The sequence below is a fragment of the Dermacentor variabilis genome, chromosome 5 (genome assembly GCF_050947875.1).
Source record: "Dermacentor variabilis isolate Ectoservices chromosome 5, ASM5094787v1, whole genome shotgun sequence".
Taxonomy (NCBI): domain Eukaryota; kingdom Metazoa; phylum Arthropoda; class Arachnida; order Ixodida; family Ixodidae; genus Dermacentor; species Dermacentor variabilis.
In genome coordinates, this window is record NC_134572.1 from 165,781,052 (window position 1) to 165,803,596 (window position 22,545).

Consider the following 22,545-nt stretch of genomic DNA (forward strand, 5'->3'; position numbering starts at 1 on the left):
CTTGGGCGAATAACATTCGCAAAAGTTACAGACGCGCACCAAAAAGATGCTGTACTCATATAAGAACGTTCGGAGGTCCAACTAAATATTCACTTACGGCTCTAAGGGATGAAGGCGGTAACAACCTCGAAGGAGACGATGCACTGCGGTACATCACACACTTTATTAGGGATAATTTCGCTCACAAAAGAAAGCGTAGTTCAGACTCAAACAGATCAAATAACAGAGAAGCCTCAAAGATAAACTTAACATATAAAGCTTTGATTGGAAAGAAAATAGAGGAAAATGTCACTAATAACAGAGCAGCAGGACCCGATGAACTCCCAATACATCTAATCGAAAACCTCAGTCCAAAGGGCAAGGCACTGCTGACTAATGCCACATAGCAAGTGATTAAAACGAAGGGAATTCCGGTTGGATGGCGTGAAAGCAAGAAGAACGTTATCTACAACGGCAACTATGATAAGGATAAGACGTACTCGTACATGTCAGTTACAGTAACGTCGGTAATATATACACTGACAATGCGAGCCACAAAACTGGAACTGTCCGAATGGGTAGAGAAAAATGATGTTCTGCGAGAACTGCAGAATGGGTTCAGGCCAGGCTGACGCTTAGAGTATAATAGGCTTGTACTAACTCCGTGTTTACAGATTTCAGTAGCTGAGAAAACACTTTTATTGATGGCACTTCTAGATATTAAAAGAGCCTATGGTAGACAGGGAATTGCTACACGATATTCTTAAGCTCAAAGGCATAGAGGGCGATTTCATGGAACTACTGAGTTAGATATATAAACATAGATATATAAACACAACAGAGTACAAGTTGTACGGGAAGGACTAAAAGGTACTGAAATGGTGGAAATTAGACATTGACTGTAGGAAGGATGCCCTATATCTTTATTTTTCTTTACGCTTGATGTTAAGGGCACAGAAAGACGACTGGAAAACCGCGAATTAGGGTTTGATCTAACCTACATGCCTAAAGGACAAATCGTGCCACAGAAGCTCTCTGAACAGTTTTACCCGGACGACATAGTGATTTCAACGGTCAATAAAAGAGATTTACAGACACTTGCGAACATCTGTGGCAACGCAGCGACAAATCAAGGCCCCAAATTTAGCACAGAGAAATCGGGAATTATAAGCTTTACTAAAGAGATGAGTAATTACGGGGCGTCAATTCAACAGCAAATCGTACCTATTGTTAATCAGTATAAATACGTCGGCGTATACATATACGGAGGAGTGACTTACTCAAGCACCCACCATGAGTATCTGAATATAAAGGAGAAACGGAATGCTGGAATAATGAAACACAGAGCACTATGGGTTCACTATAAGTATGAGGCGCTGCGTGGAATCTCGAAAGGAGTAATGATTTCAGCACCAATGCTCGAAAATACCATTCTATGCTTAAAATCGGTTTGAGCTTAACCATAGATCCCTAGGCCGGTTGGCTTTGGCAGCCCATGGTAAAATCACAAATCAGGCAGTGCAGAGTGACATGGATTGGGCACCTTATGATGTAAAAGAAGCACAAAGCAAAATTAGTTTTGAAAGAAGAGTCTGGAACATGGATGAAGATAAATGGGCAGCTAAAGTACACAAGTATATGACTTGAAAAGCATGGACACAGAATGGAGGAAGGGGTCAGGAAAGTGGGAAACCAAGTACAGGGTGTTGCGGCTAGGGTGGTGTTCGGGGCATGGAATCCACAAAACCTATCGACTACGACGTCAAGCTGACGAAAATAAAGTTAAAAGGGTTTATTTATTTTTAGTTACACGTCTCCAGTGCGGAAGCTTACTTCATGTTTGAGCAAGTTAACATCTCATTTCACATCAGGACCAACCGTTTTCACTCTAGAAAAGTATCTGATTTTAATCTTGTCATCTTCCCCAGGCGAGTCGGCTAGCGGATCTGAAGACTGTCTAGCAGCAAATCACCATCTTCGACGTTGCGATACCACGCCCATGCTATTCATAACCCGCAGTAACTCTGCCTCGAAGAAATTGGTTTGGAATCTGTAGAAAAAAGAAATCATCCGGCAACACCTGGTTCCTTCGTCGTTGCCTACCCCGTCCTTCGCTCTGTCTTCAAGGGGAAGCGCGGGCTGAGGGTGTTCCGTGCAATCCCGGAACAGCCGATTTACACGCCGTCTTGACGGCTGGATAAGTGCCGGGGGATGTGTGGTGAATTGACCCGTCTAATAACCTGTGCCTATCCATTCGCTGTCGTGGTTCCCTCCCGTTCATCCTTTTCTGCGGTTTCGATGTAATGTTGGGGTTAGCGCTTTTAGTTGCCTACGCCGCGCTTAGGTCTGGTTAGGAGATGCTGTGGTTTTGCACGTGGCAAACGTTCAATTAACTCCAATGATGGTGTTGAGACGTAACAAGGGCAATTGAAACTGTAGATAGACAACTAGGAATCAGAAAGAAAGTTAGATCAGCAGGGGCGGTTAATTGGATGCAAGGAATTGAAACAAAAAGCCCCATGGAGATTTATAAGAATGACAACAAAAGAAATTAGATGGAAAAATCTTTACGATAACACAAAGGGACGTGCCTTTCTACTTGAGGGAGACGGTTGCCTAAGAACAAAACATACTGGAGGAAACATTTGGAACTAGATGAGGCCATTGTATGCTGCAGTAAAATCCGGAGACCACTTAGCACATCCTAAAAAAATCCGAAGGGATTAACGTAGTGAGAACCATAGGTAACGTTCTCCTTCAAGATGCACCAGGGTTTAATGTGTATGGTAGCGTCAATCAATCTGCAGTCTACACAAGCCCGAGACATTTACAGTATTGCGGATATGTAAGCCGGGAACACATCCGAATGACCGGTTATCTTACAATCATAGCTAGCGGCATAAGGTAGATATTGATCGGGAAAAGATTAGGGAGATGCATACAAAGAACTAGATAAAAAACACGCACAGTATACCTGATTAAATCAAGCAGGCATGGTGACTATTTGTCACCGCTCCGTTTCAGAGGGGATGTCATTAACTCATCATCATCATCTGTTTTTGGTACATAAAATCCCACGGTTAAATTTTTAACCGGTGTTGGACACCTGCTATATGGATGAGCTAAATTCACTGGTAGCATTGTTTAAAATAAAAAGCTTTTTGATTTCTTAGGCAAACTGGGTTGCCAAAAAGCGGAGGCGTGCGATCGCTGCAGGAACAATCAAACTGTTCTCTAATAGGTGCGCAAAGAGCACATGGTTGGCGAATAGACACAGCCTACGAGGCTATCACAGTCGCAGCGTTTTTTGCGTTACTCGAAGGGCCTTCGCCTGACTTACATTATGGTGGTGTTACGTGCTCCGTCTGTTGAGCCTTTTGCCCTTATGCTGCACCTTCTCACGTTGTCATGAAAAACCGGCAGACAACGCATCTATGCGAGCCCTGTGGCTGCGTCACGCGGACGCTTTCGATCGTGATTTCGCCCAATCCAGGTCGAATTTCCCAATCGCAGTTGATTACTTTATGCTAATGCTGACAGCAAGCCATTTGCAACCGAGAAATTCGATGGTGATCGTGATTGATAGCTATCTAAGGTGGCTCGGCTGGCCTAGGTATTAATGAAAGTAAGAATCATAACATTTCTCTGTAGCGCCAATTGGGTCAGGGCATACCGCAAGGGATGCGCTTAGGCATTGCGAAAAATGTGTAAAGCAGTGCTGTGATGGTTTCATAACTTCGTGGAGGCAAATGAGCATTTTAGTGGTCTCGAGATGCGAGTGTCCGTAGGCCAACTAAAAACCAAGAGGTTCGAATCGTTTGTTCTATATAACCATATCTGCGCCCTTCCCGGCTTACTGCACTGTTGAGGCTTGGGCTAATTATTATATATTTATAGCGTTTACTATAGGTATTTTTGCGGCGAAAAATAGAGGAGCACGAAGAAATGCGAGATGACAAAGGATACGCACTTCTTTTTTTTCTACGTTGCACCAGTGAACAAAATGCATAGTAAGCCTGAAATAAGGCTTGTTCAAGTACAAGTCCTTTTTGATTGATAGCTCATGCGATAGCGAGGGGCGTGGCGTGGAGTTATTTTGTACCATTGTATCTATTTAAATTAAGCATTTTGACGCGTTTCTCCACTTGTATACGTCAACCATTGTTCCATCATTTTCAAGGCTCGAGGTACCAGAAAGGAAGAAGCTCGTATGCTGCCAGAAGCCACGCTGATTCAAGCTAGTATCATGGCGAGGCGCAACCATAACTAGACCTCCATTCACCGATAATGCGAACCATTTCATCAAGGCTGCCGAGGTGACGTCCAAACCTTCCCGCCGAGGTGATAATAAACGGATTTAAATCTCTTCAACATCATTGATTTCATGGCAAGTAATTATATACCTGCTATATGGCAGCAAATTCGGCGTAAGCCGCGCACGCTTAGCACGGCCATGCTAGCGAAACAGAATTCTGTATACGATCTTCATAGAACAATGCTCCAGCCGTAAAATTCCGACCACTCCAAAAAGAAATCAATGCAATAATTGAGCTGCAGCTTTGTTTTACAGGATTTCCGGTCAAAATCGCTATATTTGACGTCCGATTCTAGATAAACCTATCATACAGCAAGCTCCATATTGCAAAAGATCCTCAAATTTAACAGCATCTATATGGCTCTCTCATTCTAGTAAATGCATCTTCGTCACCATCCTAGTAATGATTTTTCAATGATGATGACAACGAACGAGTTCAGAAACCGCGGCATTGTGCGAGCGGTTTGCTTTCCCGCTATTAAGCAAGCTGAAAAGACCTGCGTACCAGGACAGCAATTCAAGATCACAGTGAATAAGAACTGCCGATTCCCAATGTACAGTGAGATCACTATGCTCGAAACATGCGCAAAAGTATTTAAGAGTTATTTCCGTGAAATCTGTAGAATGGCGCATATCAAACTCGATTTCAATCTTGAGGCTTTTTACCACAAAACCAGAATCTATTACAAAATAAATATCGGCAATGCAAAATTTACTTTAATATCTCGTAGCATATTTTAGTAAAGGTAGATACTTTGCATACAATATAAAACGCACGTTTGATGAGCAATTTCTACAAGCAAAAATAGTTAATCTGGCAAGATAAAAGCAACATCAGCAATGAAGCTATGGTGATCGTTTGTAGATACAACATAGTGGGGTAGGGCATTCCAATCTGTCGCTCTCCGAGAAAAAAAATGCAGCAGAGAAGGTAGTTGGAGGGGGGGGGGAGCGTGGCTTTAAAACTTGGGGCGGATGAACAGTGCGTTGTGACATCTTTGGGGTGGAATAATGTATGGGATACGATTAAGTGAACGGTAGAAAAGCTTAGGAAAAAGACCAACATTGGCTATTTTATGGCGGTGCGAGAGCGACAATAGTGCAGATTTCTTTTTCAAGGATAATGTGCTTACGTCATACGACTAGGATGAATTAATGTATCTTGCTGTACGATCTTGGAATGACTCCACTGCGTTAACGGTATATTTCTATATGGATTCCAGTTTGGCGAAGCATATTCGACTTTAGTCCTAATAAGTGATTTGTACGTTACAAGTCTGACATCCTGAGGGCCATGACGCAAGCGGCGCCCCATAAAGCCTAGTGTTTTGTTCACCTATCATACTACGCTGTTTATATGCGTGCCCCAGTTAAGAACCACCGGAAATTAGGACGCGTAAGTACAAGAATAATTTTACTGTTTTTATGGGATTGCTGGCTATTGTTTAAGAAGACAACAAGCGTTTATGACTATGATTAAATGACAGATTTTTACATTTTTTGGATTAAGAGTTATTAGCCAACGGGTGCACCAAGACTGCACATGGTTGAGATTTGTTGCAAAGAACCTTCATCAGTGTCATTGCTAATTGTATGATAAATCACGCAGTCATCAGCGAACATCCGCATTTTGCAAGTTACATGAAGGGGTTAGTCATTGATGTATAATAAAAAGCAAAGTGGACCAAGAACAGACCCCTGAGGGACACCTGAAAATACCGGAAGAGGGACGAATATTAGATCAGGATAATTAGTGAACGGAAACTGACACACGTAGCTGCTATGGGAGACTGTAGAAGGCGTTCGAGACACATGCCGAACACATAAGTTGCTATGAAAGCAGGCCTTTAGTTTCTAGAAGTGTGTAAACAAAAGCGACTGTTTGCTCAAGGCAAAAGTACTTTGGCGTGACCCGTGGATCTGTATTCAGTGATTTGTGTTAGGGGGGTCAGTGCGTGCCAGCGATTTCGCGCCTTCTTTTTATTCTACCTAAGTGTTGAGCATGACGTAATAGTTCTGCGGAAACCCGCAAGGAGGAGAGAAGTAATTAATTAATTACTTCTCTCCACCCTGCGGGTTCCCGCAGAAGTATTACTTCAAACTCTTGCGTTTGCGTGGAGTTGTTGACAAATTAGAGTTCGCCCTGTTATCTGCTAGCCGCCTGGTTAGCTCAAATGGTAGAGGGCCTTCCCCTGAAAGGCGGTGGTCCCGGGTTCTAGCCCTGGACCAGGACAAACTTTTCTTCAATTGTGAGGCCTTTTTCTTTCGGGGAAACCGTATGGGTTTCCTTTGTAGCAATTGCTACGATTCGGTGGGGGTCTCATTTTCCCTTAATTATTTAACTAAGCATTGAGCTGAACTGCAGAACAACGAGCTAACTGAAAACATCGTTGAAGAGACCGAATTTTCTTGTTGCTCGTCAAATACTATTGTTGCTCGTCAAATAGGAAGTTTTGCTCAAGTTTTTTTCTTATCTTAGCCATCCTTGCGCTATCTTGCGCGCTAAAATCTTTGAAAGCACTTCCACCTGCCTGAGACGGCTTCTCCAATTTTGTGAAAGTGTATTGTTTTCTTTCCTGCCATTGGTTTCATTTTCATATCAAGTTTGCACCGACATTCATAACCACCACCGAAGAGCAAGACATGAAGGCATCCATAAATTGTTTCCTTACTTACTTTTTACCAAGCAAAACGTTCCGCGCTAGAGAAGTTGCGCGCTGTCCATGCATAACGACAAAATTGTTCATAAAAGCGCCAATTCAAAAATTAAATGCCATTGAATGAAGCACAATAAAATTTATTTTCTAATAGCACGATTGAGTCAGGTGACAAATGGCATAGTGCGATGAAATGACATGCGACGGAAAGGCCTCTTTTACCGTTCAACTCTAGCGCAGCTCTATCAAAGCGACCCGATTAGCCGAGGGCAGGCAGAAACGAAGGCCGCTTTCAAGGGCGCTCGAGTCTCGTTTGTTAAGTTTTCAGCTTTTTATGGTAATGGAGAATCTGGAATGAATAATTCACCCTGCCACCAGCGAAAGGCTGGGCCCATTCCACTTCTTTTCCGCACACACCCACACAAACATGGGCATCGCTCAGGCTGCACCTGCGGCCCGAACTTTGTTTCTGAGTCCCAGTTAGAAACAGAGAATGGATGGAAATATTTTACCGTGAGCTGGCTATGGCTATGCAAAGTAAGCCGGTTCGGTAATAGCGTTTTGCTTTGTTTGCACTAATGGCATTGCAGCGCAATTGTTATAATTTCGAGGAAGGTCAGAGCAAAGGCTGTGTCGCCTTCGTCAAGGAAATGTTTTTGTGAACATTAGGGCAACCTAATGCGCCAGTTCTTGTAGACGGCCAAAGAGCTAAATTTTGCGATATCTGTTGCATGTTGCTGGTGTCTTTATCAAGTTATCACCATTATCAGCATCTTCTCCTTGCTTTTGTTTGCCACCGTTGTCGTCGTCATCATAACTAGGTTTCACTGACGCAAGAAACCGCCAGCAATGAAAGGCACATTGTTGCTCTTTATTGAAATTAGTATTCTCGGAGTACTTTATGGACTTTCCGGGGTCTGACTTTCTGTCTGTCTGTCTGTCTGTCCGTCCGTCCGTCCGTCCGTCCGTCCGTCCGTCCGTCCGTCCGTCCGTCCGTCCGTCCGTCCGTCCGTCTGTCTGTCTGTCTGTCTGTCTGTCGATGTCCCTAAGTGTTTTCTCGACAGTTTAGGTTACAGGGTAGTCATGGTCTAAAGGTTATAACATCGGGATTCTGTGTAGAGGGAACCGGGTTTGCAACGAATCGATGGGCCAACTTGGGTCATGGTTACGTAACATTCAATATGCCCTGCGCATCAGTTAACTCGTTTCACACCAACTTGTGCTACTCGATATCTGCAGTGCCTTCATATCCAGCTGCTCTGGACATGAGGGTTAAGTTCGCGTGAGTGCCACGACGTGGTGTACTTACCTTAAACTTTTCGAACTTCTTGCGGTGACACGTGATGACGTCAACAAACAGAAATAAAACAATGAAAAGCTATCCTGCGCATTGTCCCGCCGGCGTTATCAGTGTTTCTGGTAAAGCGTAACCCCTCTTAGGCTGGAAATGACTTATCATCCTCGGAGCGCTTAGTCGCGACAAGCAATGACTTATTCTGTACTTTTGATACGGTTCTTCTTTTTTCTTTTTTTTATCGTTTCCTTTTTTTCTTTTTGATACTACGGAGTAAACAACCTAGGGTTATTGTCAGAACCATTCCGTGGTAGCCTTTCTTCATTCTGCACATAATCTTAACGTCCGAACATCGCACAGCGCCTACGAGAGACGCCGTCGTGGACGGCTTTTGATTTTGACCTATCGATTTAGTTGAGATGCCCCCAAATATTTCCCTAGCGACTTTGCCAACCGCACTCATGGGCTACTATAGCAGCTGCAAATCGAGATGTACTTAAGTATTAAGATATATGCATGGATATGTTAGTTTTGCACTGGTTTTGCACAGGCAAAAGGCAGGACACAAGAATTGTGCAAACTGTCTCTCTGTCATCGTCGGTTAGCATGCTATGGCAGAAGCTGCTCGCAACATTACGGCACATTTACTGGCCACCCTTGGGTATGACATATACAATACTTGCAGTTGTTTCCGTAGTAGTCTCCTGTCACGGTTATCCACGTGCATGAAGGAAAACCGCTATTCAAAATTATTGTGCAGTATTATATGCAGGATTTGGCTATTCTCCATATTGTCTACCGTGTTGCCGTTCCGCCTGTATAATATAGCTGCAATGTAAACTAGTAGATATTGAACGCTATAAAGGCTACCCACATACTCAAACACCTCGCGCACAACACCTCACACTTACTTGTATTCGAGAGTTGGGTGACTACCAAGGACCATCCATGAGTAATATTAAATAATAAATTATGGGGTTTTACGTGCCAAAACAACGATCTGGTTAGAAGGCACGCCGTAGTGGTTGATTGTGGAATAATTTGGACCACCTTGGGTTCTTTAATGTGCGCCTAAACCTAAGATTACGGGTGTTTTAGCATTTCGCACCCGTCGAAATAAGGCTGCCATGACAGGGATTCGATCGCGCAAGCTCTTGCTTAGCAGCCGAACACCATAGCTACTAAGCAACTACGGCGGGTAAGGAATGCTGGAAGTTCGAGGAAGGTGACAGTCGGCACATGAGACAATATGTTCCCATCCTCATTGCCCGAGAATCGGCGCAAGCCGTCGAGGAATGACACCATTGAGTTCGTTGTATTTAATATGATAGAGTCCGCACCTAAAATTTTAGACCCGAATAACCCTGTAACGACAGACGACCAGGCATCTCGACATGCAGTCGCCTGACAGCTGCCGGGCGCTGGCCTCGGCCACAGCACCTACTTCATCTCGCTTCAACATTTGCTGACATTCTCGCTTTATTTGGCTCCATCGGGTTTAAGCTGAAATGTTTCAACAGCCAATTCACTTTTCCCAAAATTTGGCCGCCCTCTCAACGTTATGGCTTTTCTTTAGGTCATCTTTTATAGTTAAGCTAGTGCTTGCCCTGAGATTTCCAGCTGTGTCACCTTTCTCAAAATTCCCGCATTTTTGTCGGCCTCTGCTCATATTTTGGGGGATTTTAATAGACACTGAAACCATAGCACGGCGCCCTGACCACGCTGCTCAAAAAGTCAATTTATTTCCCCGAGGTCATGTTCAAGCTTCTACCTTCTTGCCGTTCATCAACCTCCTGATTTCCCTGTCACTTGCATTCCATTTTGACGACTATGATCCCACGGAAGATAACGATGTAATGGCCATGGGGTGGAAGCCGTTCAGATCAATTCTACCGTGGACACGACAGCCGCTTTTACTCACTGGGAATGAAAATATTGCATTATTGAGCGCAATTCGTAAGCCTATAAACACACAGTTTAAAAAATTATGGGGATCCCACGCACTGCCCGAATCGATGTAAGCGAAGCTTTCTCTGCCGTTTGCTTTGATTCGCGGTAATGGTGACTGTGAATGCATAATTCCTTCAGTGTATAGTGAAATTCGAGAGAAGTGAGTTGATGGCAACTGTTACCTTGCGTGCAGTACTGCTGTTTGTCTCCGTAGTACACAACATACAGCGAGCTGTGTTTTCTTGAGACGTTGTTGTGCGCCATTGTTTGTAACTTATGAGAAGGTTGAGCACTGTCTTTGCTTCACATGGCACATTCCATCACGGCAGACATGATGTCAGAGTTATGGGGCTCTACGTGGTAATTCACAATCGGATAGTGAGGCACACCTAGTAGCGTACTCCGGATTAACACTGGTACCCTAGTGTTCTTTAACGTGCTCATAATTCAATATGCACGACCGCTTTTGTATTTCACTCCCGTCGAAGTCCTCCTCCCACGGCAGGGATCAAACCCGCGACCTCCAGCAATGCCATTGTCGTCAAGCTGCCGCGGCGGGCGGAAAAGTGTTGAATTGACATGCGTGCACTTCAGTAAAGTCACCTTAACATGCGGTGATTAACTGCGGCTTTGCGTCTGCACGCCCTGCGTCAGTTGTCCACATTGACAAATTTACGTTGTGTTTATATTTTTATAAATAGCAGAAACGTGCAGTGCCGTGCCTTCGGTTTGCCCGCAAGCGCTGTCGTGTCTATAGTAGTAGCAGTTCGTTATCTTCTCACGTCGTCTTTTCCCTGTCCCGTCTTTCCCCCTGTATGTGAACTGCGAGTGAAGAATGGCAAGGCTGTTATTCACTCGTTTCACGAATACCCCGGTTCTACCCATTCTCTACCTCTTCCCCATGCCCCCTCTCTACCATTCTATCTGCTTCTCTTCAGGACTTGCACATTAAGATAAGGGTAAGCGCGTTGACGTTCAATATGGCTATCCTCAAGTACTTTTCACGGACTTCGCTCACCACTTTCTCTCCAGTGTCATCTCGTACAGTACTCACTTGTGCGAGGCACAACACAAACACGCCACCACCACCTTAATGATGTATCTGTTATTTGCTAGTTGACACGCTGTCCATGTGCATTTCCGCTGATCACCGAGATAGGAACGTCGTCCTGTCTTTCGTGACATTATCGGTCTACAGCCTCGCTCGACAACACCACTCGTTATTCATTAGTTTTTTTTGTCGACCGGAACATACTGTATTTCCTCGGTATGTACTTTTGGCTTTAAGTTTGATCTTGCACGCGCGCCTATTCTGTTACGCTGACGGCGACCGTTATTGTCAGGCCGCCACCTCAATCTGAGCTTCAACGTCACCAGAGAGCACAGAAGGTTGTCTTCACAACGAAGCCACCGGGATTCGGGCCCATGTATTTGCAGCATTCTGCATTTGGGAGTTGGGCAAGCTAACCATTACGCTACCACCTCCCCTACCGTTTTATTTCTTTCTTGTTTTCTATAGGCCCAAGCCGAAAACGCTCATTTCTAACTTTAAAGCAGCAACAGCTTCATCATCAGCGACTTGAACGCTAATTTACAGAAATACAAATTTTTTCGAGAAATGGCATAAGGACACCATATTTCGAGGTCGTGTCGCTGTCAATATGGGCCGACACCACGTATCAACGAAAAGGCATCACACAGCCGATGCAGGCGGCAGGTTCCTCTATTATGAAAACAGAAAATGCGACTGTTGTTCAGTTGTCGCAACTTATTATACAAACAGAAGACATCCGCCGCCACGACGCATTTTTCTCGACAACAGCGACAGACAACAGCCGACGGGTCTACTTCTTAAAGGGGCTTAATTTTATTTTTCATCGCAGAACCGCAAGCGCAGGGATCATCGCGCATATACCGCGGCCACGTACTGTAGCCGCGCTATTATTCCTCTAGCAATATGGCCACTGGCTGCTTCACGCGCTCTTGCAGGCGGCGGCTGGGACTGGCACTCGGGAAGTTTAAGTATGTAACCTCCTCGCGTAGAAACAACAACATGGTTGCTAATATATTGCTGGCTCGGATATGCTTGGCACGAAGCCCAAGACGGCACCCTGTCTTCTAATGCGTTCTTATGTTTGTGTTCGCGTCTCTCTTGAAGGAACGCGCACGGTAACATGCTGCAATGGTGCTTGCGTTGAGCGTATGTAACGTGAGAAACGCTGTTCTAAACTGTCTGTTCTTTAACTTGTGCAGTAAACCGATCTTTATAGTATTCGCGCAATAGCAAGAGTCACGAGTATGGCTACCGTAACCGCAAAAGTCACGGCATGGTCGTAACTTGTCGCGACAGCGCCGTCGTAATCCGCACACACACGCGGCGATTTATGGCAGATGAATAAGTAATTGCAAAGATTGGTTTTTAGTGAGCGTTTATTACCGAGAATTACGGCTGCTTATACTACCGCAAAGGATATATGCTGGGCGGTGACTCCAATCGCTTACTCGCCACGACACACATCTACACTGGAATTCTGCTGGTTTCACCCAACTATCGCTTATACTCTCTCGACCCTAAACTGTGAATTCGCCGGCCACCCGGACTCCAGCTTTTCCTCTTTTTGTCTCCCGCTTCTTTCCTAATGTGCTGAGACGTGCTTCCACTGAGACGTGCTTCCCCACCTTTTTCGCGATAAATGAAGGAATTCATTCATTCAATCCTAAATTGCTGCAGAAAATAGCCTGTCTTCCTCTCCATAACCACCCTGTCGCTCACGTTGACTCTCCCATTGCAAAACAATGTTGCTTTGTTGCAAATGGTTGGGCGACGCATATGCAATTTTCTAGGAATGGCAAGCAGCGCGGCGTGCAAATTTTTGGTGGGTGACAAGGCAGTATACAACACCTTCTGTGCCACTTCCAGACTCAGCGCTCTGCTCCGTGAGCTACTATTAACCGCTAGGCCGAAGTACGAAATGAAAGAAACCTAGGTGGGCTGGTCGTGGGCAGCTGTTTTCGGATTCGTGATGCGTTGATATAAAATACACATTTCTTATCTAAGCCTAATTGACAGCGATATAGGCGAGGTGGGTTACGGTAGCTCGTGACCTTGAACTAACGACGCTCTTCCCGCAGCACTCGTTTTTGCGTGTTTGCGAACCGGAGTGAAGGGCAGGAGGGTAACGTACCTTCTTAAAATGAAACATTCGGAATAACCTTTTGTTCGACGGTTCAACATGTCAAGGGTCCACGATATGAACCACGTTCAGGTCGGTATCAGTTTTCAACGGGGAAATTCAGTTGAAACCTTTTCAAGCGGATAGGCTTTTAATTATTATAAGAATATTTTTATTGAAGTTTTCTTTCTTGCCATGGCGTGAAAGCTGACTGATAAGTATTTAAATTTTCTTTATTATTGAGATCTCCTGTTATTATAAGTGATCTGTCTTTTACAACCGCCTAAAGGAGTGAATCACGAATCTAATTCATTATAAGGGAGCTTGCGTTGCAAAAAAAAAAAAAAACAGCACGAAAAGCACGACGGCTACGGGCAAAGTAGTGTTTCCTCTGAATCTGATCTACGGATCAAGGCATCGGTTCATCGGATTGGAATGCTCGTAGATTGCAGCGCAAACTCGGGCGCTCAAATGTGATCGAGAATAAGCGCCAGCATTCGCTTCACTCGCGCAATCTGATTAGATAACGCTCTTTCGCTACTGAATCCGTGACAACATACTAGATATTTGAAATACATGCTGGCGCGTCTTGCGCCAAGTGACAAGCTTGGAACAGTGGTCAGATGCTAAAGAAAGCTCACACACAAAAAAGAAAAAAATAGTGTACAGTTCCTTCAAATATTAGCTGAAACATAGTTCGCGTGGTGATAAGGGCCCCCAAGACTGCACAGCTGCGCCGACATACCGGAAATTCATGTGCTAAGCACTTTCCGATTACAGGTATTTATCAAACCAGCATTTCGTCGTTCAAGGTAGCCCGGTAGTCAAGGGGTCAGTTCCACCACAGGTATGGTGTCGGAGATCATATTTCACGTGACTGCACGTATGTCAGCATTAATTGTCCCAAAATCCCAGTATTTTCTTTACACCTTAACATTAGACATCCAAAATACATGCAGCAATACTATCATCTTAATATTTCAATACTTTTATTTCTAACGTACATGTCCGAGGTGATTCATATTGTGACACGCTGACGATGATGTTTTCAGCTTGGTCTGAAAAAGATGACGCTCTGGACTGCGCGCGCTGTCTACCATCTTGTCAGCTTGTACAATTATTGCATATATCCTGTAAATATGCGTCTGACTGTTTTTAACGCCGTAACATTTTTTGCTGGAGGTGCGGGATCATTATCAAGACGCATTTACTCAGCGGGCGCTCCTTGGCTGCATCTACAATGCCAGCTCAAGGAGAGGATGCTTCGGGCCAGTCGGCACCCATGCCCACCATCATTCTACCACAACCACGCAGCCCCAGGAACCTTATCTGGCACCGACGACACTGATGTTGAAGATTGGCTTCAACTACATGAGCGGGTGAGCGCCAGTAACCATTGGGACCAGACCATCATGCTCGCTAATTTGATATTTTACCTCGCGGGCACGGCACGCGTCTGGTTTCAGACTCATGAGGAGCAACTTACCAGCTGGGACATTTGTAAACAGAAGCTCAATGATTTGTTTGGCAAGCCTGTTGGACCTCAGCGCGCCGCCCAAAATGACCTCGCTTCGCGTGTACAGACGTGCACTGAATCCTACCTTACGTACATCCAGGACGCGCTCGCTCTGTGCCGCAAAGTCGATTCGAAGATGTCCGAACCTAATAAAGTCGCACATGCCATTAAGGGCATAGCAGATGATGCCTTCCACCTCCTTGTTTTCAAGAATTCTTACACTGTGCAAGCCATTATTACCGAATGCCGGCGGTTTGAAGAAGTCAAGAGACGCCGCATTGCCCAGCCATTTCCCCGCCTTCCCAACACGACTGCTACGCCCTCCTGCGAATACCTCTACAGTCCGCCCATGGCCAATCGCTCTGATGACATCCTGCATATCATCCAACGTGAAATAGAAGCCGCATCTCCTGTCACAACCCCAACCCATGGCTCCGACAATTGCCAGGTGACCGTCTCCAGTCCGTCGTGCGCCAAGAATTGGCCAACGTTGGCTTGACCAACGCCTGCTCACTTAATCGGCCTGACTACACTCCATCCAGCACTGTCATACGCACCGGCAACCTGAATGCCCCAACGCTGTATCGCAACACGGCCGAATGCGCTCTCCAGACGACAAGCCTATATACTTCACTTGTGACCATATCGGCCATATTCCATCTCACTGCTGGTCTCCGTAGAATTCGACCCCCTAGCCCTACCTCCCGTCCCACGGCCCTCATGCTGCTCCTCAGTTCCCCCCGCCAACGCAGCCACTAAAGTCTGGCGACACTTCTCTGCCTGAACACTCTAGCCGCTCTCCTGTGCCACGTCGCCGCTACTCCCGATCTCCCCCATCTCGTCGATCACCGTCCCCTAGCTCCTTCCGGCGCACCTTTTCCGGATAACTAAAGGGTGCAGCACCTGGAGGTAATGCTGCCAAACCCACCCGACGTAAAAATCCTCTTCTAAACTTGCCCACACAACGGAATCTCATTAAAGTGAACGTGGATGGTGTACCTGTTACGGCTTTGATTGACACTGGCGCGCACGTATCTGTGATGGATGCTCAGCTTCGGAATCGTCTCAAGAAGGTCCTCACTGCTGCGCAGTCGCCTGTGGTCCGAGTCGCCGATGGTGAAACACCAGCCGTTACTGGCATGTGTCCGGCTCGCGTGAGTGTCGCCGGACATCATACTTCTGTTTTATTTTAGGTTCTAGGGGGGGGGGGGGTCTACTCGCTCTACATTCTGCTATTGACCCTCCCGATAGCGCTCCGATACGGCTATGTTCCACAGAGCATATTCACCTCCCTCACCGTGCGGTTACCTGCATAGGTGTCTCCTCCGCTCCACCTGTGTCAGACGGTGACTACATCGTATCCCCTAATCCTAGTGTCCTGCTCTCGCATAATGTCGCTTTTTCTCACACCGTCATTACCATTTCGGACAACACGTCCTGCCTCCCGCTTGTGAACTTTGGACTTTGTACACAAGTACTCCCGCGCGGAATATCCGTGGTGCAAATAACGCCGGCCAGAAACTACCACATTTCGGCTTCAACTTGTGACAGCTCCTCGCACTCAACTCTTGCTTCGCCCCCTGTCCTTTCAGACTTGAATGCCCTAACAAAAATTATTGCTCCCAACCTTCCGCCCCAGCGTGCTCAAGAACTGTGTTGTCTCCTTGCCTCATACTGGGACATATTCGACCTTGGAGAGCGCCCTTTAGGAGAAACATCTGTTCTCGCCCAGCTTCATGATGTACCGACTGCCGGTCACCTTTGCGTGTCACGTACTTATAACCACGTTCGTCGGCGCTTTTTTTGGTTTGGTCTATAACGTGACTTCTGCCGTTATGTCGCTGCGTGTGACTTTTGTCAACGACGCAAAAAGCCGACCACACTTCCCGCCGATCACCTTCAACCACTTGAAGTGCCATCAGAACCATTCTTCCGTGTAGCTGTTGAACTTTTAGGCCCTTTTCCTACGTCTGCTTCGGGAAACAAGTGGAATGCTGTAGCAACATACCACTCCACCCGATATGCAATCACACGGGTTCTTCCGACAAGCTGTGCAACCGATGTCGCCGACTTCCTCCTAGAGAACGTCATCCTTCCCCATGGCGCCCCTCGACAGCTCCTCACCGACCGAGGATGCTACTTTCTTTCTAATGTTGTCAATGACATTCTACACTCGTGCGCGCTAAACGCAAACTTGCTACTGCTTACCATGCACAAACGGACGGTCTCACCGAGCGTCTTAACCGCACCCTTACTGACATGCTGTCCATGTATGCCTCCGATGACCATCGCGACTGGGACGTTGCGCTGCAGTTCGTTACTTTCGCCTATAATTCGTCTCGTCATGATAACGCAGGCTTTTCTCCCTTCTTCCTCTTGTTTCACCGAGACCCTACGCTACCTTTCGACGCCGTTCTGCCTGATAGCCTCAATTCCACATCTCAGTAAGCCCGTGAAGTCATACTCAAAGCACAAGACGCCCGCCATAATGCCCGACGTCGACTTGTGGAGTCGCAGGACAATCAGCGGCGCTGATATGACGCCCGCCATCGTGACGTCCATTGCACGCTGGGCGCCCTCGTTCTCCTTTGGTCGCCGTCCCGACGCGTTGGCCTCTCGGAGAAGTTACTTTCACGCTACTTTGGCCCTTACCATGTCCTATGTCGAGTAACCGATGTCACGTACGAAATTGCCCTTCTTGAGCCAACCGTGGCTCAGCATCACTCCGACGTGGTCCACGTCGCACGTCTTGAGTTGTATCATTCGCTCGCCTCCTAACCAGCACCGAGCCGGTGCTTCAGTCACCGGGGGTCATGCGACCCGCTGACGAAGAAGCGTTTAGCTTGGTCCGAAGAAGACGACGCTCTGGACTTCGCGCGCTGTCCACCATCTTGTCAGCTGCTGCAATTATTGTGAATATCCTGTAAATGTACTGTAAGGAAGATGAAGAACGTGCGCACAGAGTCAGCAGCATCGGCAGCATCAAGCACGCAGCAGAGGCTCGAGCTCGGGGACTGCTTGGTGCATCCCAGGACCGGCGGTCGCTACGAACCCCAATAAATCTCCTTTATAAGTGGTGGAGGTGCGGGGTAACGTTCCATTCTACCATCCTGGAACTCCGTTCTCAGACGCTACCCTCCGCCATGCCGGACGCCGACCAGCAGACTCTTCCATCGCCACCCGCCCCTTGCGCTGGCGCCGTTCGCCAGCGGGAGCCTCCTATTTTCAGCGGAACCGACGACAACGACTTTGAAGAGTGGCTGTCGTCCAATGAACGGGTGAGCGTTCACAACAAATGGAATGACTCGGACAAACTGCCATACGTATCATTCTACCTCGCGGGCCTGGCCAGTCTCTGGTTCAGAAATCATGAGAAGGATATCCGAACGTGGTCGGCGTTGAAGACGCCGATTACAGAAGTATTTCACCGACCCGCCGTCAGGAAACTACGAGCCGAGCAGCGTTTGCGTACATGCGCACAGGACACGGGTGAGACATTCACCAGCTATATAGAAGACGTGCTACATTTGTGCAGGCGCGTGAACGCTGCCATGACGGAAGCGGAAAAGATCAAGCACGTCATGAAGGGAATCGATGATGACGCGTTCCAGATGCTTCTGGCCAAGGACCCACGCACTGTTGGCGACGTCATCAGCTTGTGCCAGAGCTATGATGAATTACGTAAGCAGCGAGCTCTGACAAGGCGACATCCCACACCAAATGCGGCGTCACTCTGCAGCCTGACCACCTGCCCCAGAACAAGCCTCCCTGATAACCCAAATGAAGGACTTCGTCCGCGAAGAAGTCGCACGATAGCTATCTCTGGTGTCCGTCACTCAGTAGTCTGCTAGCACTTTACCGTCTCATCTCCGTAACGTGATCCATGAAGAGGTCACAGAAGCGCTGCCAGCTGTTCACCAGCAGGATGTCGTGACTACACATGTCAGTTATGCTACAGTTGCTGCAATGGACCCTCGCACTGTGCACGTGCGTCGCTTCTAGCAGCCTGTGCACGACCCGTCTCTAACGAAGAGGGAAACTAGACGACGCAGTTCCTGAGGCTAGAACTCCGCAAGTGTCGACATGCCGAAGTCCTCCTGCTTTACTTGCCAATGTCATTGATGTGTTTATCGAAAATGTCACCACAGTCGCCCTCGTCGATAACGGTCCCGCTATTTCAGTTATGGATGCCAGGTTTTGCCGTTCGCTTCGTAAAGCGACAACGTCTCTGTCTGGATTGTCGCTAGGAACGGCGAGTGCTCAACCCATTTGCCCTACCACTGCTTGTACTGCCCATGTGACCATACAGGACGTTTTGTACACGATTTAATTCATAGTTCTTTCATTGTGCTCCCACGCCGTTATTCTTGGATGGTATTTTCTCTCACGCCACAATGCCATCATCAATTGCGCTCGGGCTGAGATTGAACTTTTCCACTTTGGTGACCTGGCCTCCGTCGATGCTCATCCTGCCGCTAAAATTCTCGTGAAAGAAGACACCTGTATTCCCCCGTGCTCTTCAGCATTTGTACCAGTCTTCTGTAGTACCATATCCGACGGGACGGTCTTCTTCATGCGCTCTCATCACTTTGTTACCAGAAAAGCGCTTCCTTTGCCCTTTGCAGCTCTTGACCTTACCGCCGGTGTCAGCACGATGCCCATTTCCAATCATCTTTCGTCACCGCTATCACTGCTCCGCCACGAATGCCTTGGTTACGTCGAGTCAGTCAATTAAACAAGAATTTTCTCCTTCCTCGACGAAGTGCCTTCTACTGCCGACCATGAACTGAGTGTCCTCTCCGTACCCGACTCAACATGGACTGGTGTGTTCAGCCCATTCATCGCCGAAGATCTGACGCACTCGCAGCGATCTCAACTTCTCGCAGTCCTTCAGCACTTCCACCATTCTTTCGACGTTGCGCAAACATCTCTTGGCCGTGCATCGACGGTCGAGCATTACATCGACACTGACTCTCACCGCTAGCGACTAAGACCATATCGCGTGTCCGCTACGGAACGTCGGATCATTGCAGACCAGGTCAATAACATGCTCCGTCGAGGCGTCATTCAACCTTCCCAAAGCCCATGGGCCTCTCCCGTGGTCCTCGTCACAAAAAAAGATGGTTCCATCCGCTTCTGTGTTGATTTTCGATGGTTGAACAAGATCACGCTGAAAGACGTCTACCCCTTACCACGCATCGATGATGCTCTGGACTGTTTGCAGGGAGCCGAGTTCTTTTCTTCGCTGGATTTGCGACTAGGCTATTGGCAGGTTCCGATGGCAGAGAGCGATCGCCCAAAAACTGACTTTGTTACACCAGACGGCTTGTATGAAGTCACCGTCATGCCTTTCGGACTTTGCAACGCACCTGCTACGTTCGAAAGAATGATCGATAATTTTCTGCGTAGCCTCAAATGGAAAATCTGTCTTTGCTATCTTTACGACATTGTGGTGTTCGCCCCTGATTTCGCAACGCACCTCCTCCGCCTCCAGCACGTACTCACTTGCTTGACTAACGCCGGGTTGCAACTTAACCTGAAAAAGTGTCGATTTGCTGTTCGTCAGCTCACAATTTTAGGCCATGTCGTATCAAAGGAGGGCATTCGCCCAGATCCCGAGAAACTACGTGCTGTTACTGCGTTCCCAAAACCTACCACTATGAAAGAGCTACGCATTTTTATCGGCCTCTGCTCTTACTTCCGGCGATTTGTTCGAAATTTTGCGTCAATTATATCGCCTCTCACGCAGCTCCTTGGCGGCGCTAGAGATCTCTCATCATGGTCTCCAGCGTGTGACGACGGTTCAAAACCTTGCGCCGCCTTCTCACGACGCCACCCAATCTTCGCCATTTTGACCCACAAGCGCCAACCGAAATCCATACCGATGCAAGCGGTGTAGGCCTTGGCGCTGTGTTGGCACAGCGTCAACCTGGCCACACAGAATAAGTCGTCGTATACGCGAGTCACGCGTTAACCAAGACGGAGACAAATTACAGCGTTACAGAAAAGGAGTGTTTGGCCATTGTGTGGGCGCTTGACAAGTTTCGCCCATATTTATACGGCCGATCGTTTGACGTAGTGAACGACCACCACGCACTTTGTTGGCTGTCGACGCTCAAAGATCCATAGGGCCGCCTTGCCCGCTAGGCATTGCGAATCCAAGAATATGACATCCGCGTGTTTTACCTTTCCGGGCGAATGCACTCCTGCGCTGACTCGCTATCCCGATCGCCGCTTCGCCCAAAGGCCAGTGACGACTCCGCCTGCGGGTGTACATTGTCCTCTCTGGACGTTGAAACTATCGCTGCTGCACAGCGTAATGATCCCTGGACTGCATCTCTGCTAAACCTTCTCCCGGATACGTCGAAAGTTCCAGCATCACGTACACTCCGGTGCCAAGCTCCTCATTTTGCGATTCGCGACCAGCTACTATATCGACGCAACTATGCCCCACAGGGACGCACCTGTTACTAGTCATTCCAAGAATCTTGCGATCAGAGCTCTGCTCCTCGTTCCACGTCGACCCTCAGTGTGGCCACGCGGGCGTCTTCAAGACCTACGAAAGACTTCGACACCGCTATTAATGGCGGGGAATGTACAATTTCGTTCGAAAGTTCGTCCGCTCTTGTCATGAGTGCCAACGCCGCAAAGCGCCACCGCACAACTCCGCCGGTGAACTCTAGCCTTTACAATGCCCATCCCGACCCTTTGATCGCGTGGGCATAGATCTCTACGGGCCACTTCCGTTGACTCCTACCGGCAACAGGTGGATAATCGTTGCGGTAGACCACTTACCCCGTTATGCGGAGGCTGCTGCTCTACCAAATGCTACAGCGCAGGAGGTCGCCAATTTCATACTTCGTCGTTTTCTCCTTCGTACGGAGGTCCACGTGAACTTTTAAGCGACAGAGGCTGCGCCTTCTCATCTGAAGTCACCGAACGACTGCTTGCTGAATGCGCCATTGTTCATCGTAAATGAACTGCTTATCACCCACAGACTAACGGTGCCACGGAAGGCTTCAATCGAACTCTTGGTGACATGCTCGCCATGTATGTCTCACCTGATCACTCTAATTGGGACCTAGTTCTTCCGTTTGTCACCTACGCCTACAACACTGCGACTCAGGCCACTACCGGATTCTCACCCTTTTACCTTCTTTACGGCCGTCATCCTTCGCACACAATTGACACCATTCTACCCTGCCGGCCTGACCCATCTGAATGCCTGCCGATCTCGGAAGCCGCCAGACACGCCGAGGAATGTCGCCAGCTGGCCCGCCGATTCACCTCGGACGACCAGAACTGTCTAAAAGCCGTTCCCTATGCCCAGAACTTGACTCCCACTTTTCTCCCGGACGCTCTCGTTTGGTTGTTAGTGCCACACCGCACGCCTGGGTTCTCTTCAAAACTTCACTTCACTTCACTTTATTACCTTAAAGGCCCCTGGGGTTGGGGGTGTTACATAAGGGGTAGGTTACATGTATAAATCATAATAAACAAAGAAAACACGTAATGAACATAAATTATTCGCTGTTAAATATAGTAGTTATACAATTCAGAAATTTGGATGTACAGATGATTGCGGCGATGTCGTGTGGAAGGCCGTTCTAGTCCGGGGATGAGCGTGGAAAGAATGAAAATGCGAAAGTAGCAGTGCGCGT